Source organism: Macrotis lagotis, chromosome 3 (genome assembly GCF_037893015.1).
Source record: "Macrotis lagotis isolate mMagLag1 chromosome 3, bilby.v1.9.chrom.fasta, whole genome shotgun sequence".
NCBI classification, from domain to species: Eukaryota; Metazoa; Chordata; class Mammalia; order Peramelemorphia; family Peramelidae; genus Macrotis; species Macrotis lagotis.
Window position 1 is genome coordinate 288,276,418 of NC_133660.1, and position 3,917 is coordinate 288,280,334.

Consider the following 3,917-nt stretch of genomic DNA (forward strand, 5'->3'; position numbering starts at 1 on the left):
GCAAACACCCTTCAGGCAGATGAGGTTTAAAACTTTAGATTAGATGAAACTTTGGACTCAGTGGAGGATTCTGAATTCATTTTCTTTTCTGCTACCTAAGATCATCAGCTTTAATGTCTTCCCCCCAGTTTGTAGAATAAAGAACTTTTTCCTCAGGTATGAGTACAATAAGAAATAATGCCTCCTTGATTTGATTACAATACCAGATTATGAAGTGTGTCCATTCTGTGAGAATAAATAAAATATAAATCTACTGACAAACTCTTTAATAAGAAATATGGATGATTATTTCAGTACTCAAAAGAAAAGTAAACAATTATGGTATTGCTACAGAATTCAAGGAAGGATGAAATTTTATCATCCTTGAGTACTTTACTTTTCTGACTTCACAAGAAAGGAACAGAAGACACCTATAACTAGGTCTCTTTTTCTATATGTGGGAATGAAAATTTGCTTTATCTGATATGGACTTTTCCCCATCTGGTACCCAAAAAAGCCAGAAAGAAATGTAAGATCAAACATAATCAAGGGACCAAGACTCACAGTTCATCAAAGCCCGTGGCCAATACTCTAAATCTCTAAAGAGCCAGGGAGTTGGATAATGTAAGGTGACTGGGAGTCATTGTTCATGCATCTATAGGAATATTCTTTGTTGCTAAGTAATTTTTTTCCTAATAGATTCTCAAGCTTCAAACATTCCCTCTCATTTCAGAAATAGAGCACGAAGTAATAAAACCAAGCTCTGCTTAGGAAAAAGGCAAAAGTTAGAGCAGAGATTATTTTTAGGAACTTTTTGCTCTCGTTATTACTCTCTTTGAGCCCTATGAATGGATGAACGGATGAATGCAGTTTCAGAGTTCTTGAGTACAAGTGAAAAATATCTTGTTTACTCAGAGAATGACTGTTTAGCAATTCCATGCCTTCAGCCTTCATCTTCAAAACTTTGAAAACTCAAGTGGAAAAAGATGATTTTGAAACATCTCCTCTGCCTTCAGTTTCTGGAGCCTTCACACCTTTGGTAGGTTTTGACATGTCTGCAAGATGCTCTGATCTCTCTCAAGGAAGATTTCATTAACCTTCTAGATTACGATGTCAAGTCTCCCAAAGCTGAATCTCAGGAGTGCCTCAAAATTTCGAGATGTTGAATCAGTCAGAGCACAATGTCATGTGACAAAAGTAGATGGTGTAAATGGTAGTGTTAAGGCCTGTAAGTCCTCAGACTGGAATGAATTTTATACTTTTCTGGCCTTGATGATGTTAAGTTTAGTGAATAGATGTACACACTATACTATAGGTAACTGAATGAATATTAATAATCAAAAGAGAGCTCTCAATATATTTCAGTTGCTAAATCTCATTTTTATAGTCTATTACCTCATTAGTGAAACATATGATCAGAACGAAGAGTTGTAGTTTTGAGAAGGATAAGCAACAGGATGTCATAACATACCCATCCTAGTTTATTTGGGATTCACTCAAACCCTTCACCTGGAATGTTACTGTGACTAGGGTAAGATTAGGGTTAAATAATTTATCTGCAATAAACATTCATCATCCCCAGCATCACAAGCTATAACTACCATTTTAGTTATTTTTTATTTTAATGTTATTTTATTTTTTCAGTTACATGCAAAGATACAGTTCAACATACATCTTTTGCTAAGATTTTGAGTGTGACATTTTTCTACCTCTTTCCCTTTGTTTTCCCTTTCCCATGGCAGCAAATGATCTGACATAGGTTATGCATATGATATCGTGCTGAGCATATTTGACATATTGGTTATCACTACTCCAGGGAAGCCAGATGGCACAGTGGGGAGAGCTCAGGTTTGAATTCAGGAGGACCTGAATTCAAATGTGGCCTCAGACACTTAGAAGCTTTGGACAAGTCACTTAACACTGATTGTCTACATCCAATGCAATCTCCAGTCATCATGATTCTTATATGGCTACTAAATGCAGGTGGCTCTGAAGTAGAAAGTGAGATTTAGGACTTAGCAAACTCCCCTCTTCACCAAATCCAATTCTCATCCTTGTGATGACATCAACTCCCTGATGACTTCTTGAAAAATGAAGGGAAAACATCATTTTTATCCCCTTCTTAACATGTAATCCAACTTCTGCAAATTTATTCAATGCATTTAATAAATGGTTATGTTTTTACTGATTTTCCCTTCTTATAGCTTTTCTTGTAAGTTTTCAACATCTGTTTAATATATATTTATATGAAAATAGTAATTCTACATCATTTTGCCCTTTTTCATTACAGAACTTGAATTTCATTTGAAAACTTATAATAACCAAGCATGAAGATTTATATAGAAATGGATGGAGGCAGTAAAAATAAGTAAAAGATTCTCCACAGCTGTTGAGCTTTGGAAGTTCTAATGGTGAAAAGTTCTCCATTGTTCAGCCTTTTTTTCCAGTTGGATTGATGACTCAAGGGGTAGTTTGTTGACTTTTCATCCCCAATGAACACTCTCCCTTCCTTCTCTGGCTCCCATTTTCATCCTAGCCTTACAGCTCCTAAATGAAAATCTTCTGTTCAGTGTCCTACCATATCTCATAGCCCCAATACAAAATCTCTTTTTTTCTCATATTTCTTTGTGGGAAGGGGAGTGTCTTGGGTAGGAGGACACACATTAAACAAAAGTCATCAGACTCAATTCAATCTTTCCATTAAGGAAAAAAAATAATTGAACCAAAAGCTATCTTAAGATGCATTGTTAGGAAGTCTTAGTGGATGAGATAGTAAACTTAAAAGTCAGTTTCTTAAACATAATTTCTAGCTATTTTACAAACCTCATTCTCTGCATGAAATCCTAAGATGCTCTGAGGAAGAAAAGTACATTGCATACTTCCACAACTTCTTGCAAGAAAATAGGAAGTGTTAAATATCTTTAAGACATAAATCATATGAAAGAACCCAGCAAAGTTCTGCTTCTGTATTACTTCTTCTTTTGTTCTTGATTCAAAGTACCAGCAGTAGAGAAAGTTTAGCATCTTTCCAATAATCAGATTTCAGAGAGGAATGAAGAGATATTTGGAAAGTTTAGACTTAGAAATTACCCCAAATGATTTTGTAGATCTTAAGATGTTTAGAGATATTTGACTCCATCAATTGAACACAAAATATTTTAAATTATTAAATAAAGAGTTGGGGAAGGGAACTCAAATTGGAAAGAATATTTGTGATCCTCTGGCCCAAATGTTTCTTTTTACAGAGAGAAGCAGAAATCACATATACAGAAGTAAAATTTAAACACTGACTCAATAACTTCAAATATGGATTCTTTCCATTTTCCCATATCGCCTCTCCAGGGACCCTTACTTGAAAAAATATTCATTGTGTCCAAGTTTTCTCACCCTATTTTGAGTTTTCTTGCCAAATATTCTACAGTGATTTGTTATATCTTTCTCCAGTTAATTTTACAAATGAGGAAATAGAGGAAATCTGGGTCAAGTTACTTGTTTCAGCTAATTCTAGTTGTATCTAAGGGCAGATTTGATTTCATGTCTTCTTGATGTTAGGTCTGGTGCTCTGTCCACTGTGACATCTAGCTGTCCCTAACAAATTATTTTCTTCTTCTTGGTCTCATTTTATAATATTAGTATTTTGTAGGTCAATGAATGTTCCCAGGACATGCGAGTGATAAAAGATGATACCAGGGTGGGAAATAGTTACTTTTGTCAGAAAACTGCACTTTCCAACCATTTTATCATTATAGAACTTAGCAGAATTTTGAATTGATGGCCCTTTTTAATATTTTTGTATAGAAAATGTCTCTCTTCTATATTCAGAAGCAATCTTAAAAAAAATGTGAAAACTCCCATATGCTTCAAAATATTCCTAGCAGCTCTTTTTGTAGTGGCAAAGAATTGGAAGTTGAGGGTATACTACTCAATCGGAGAGCAGC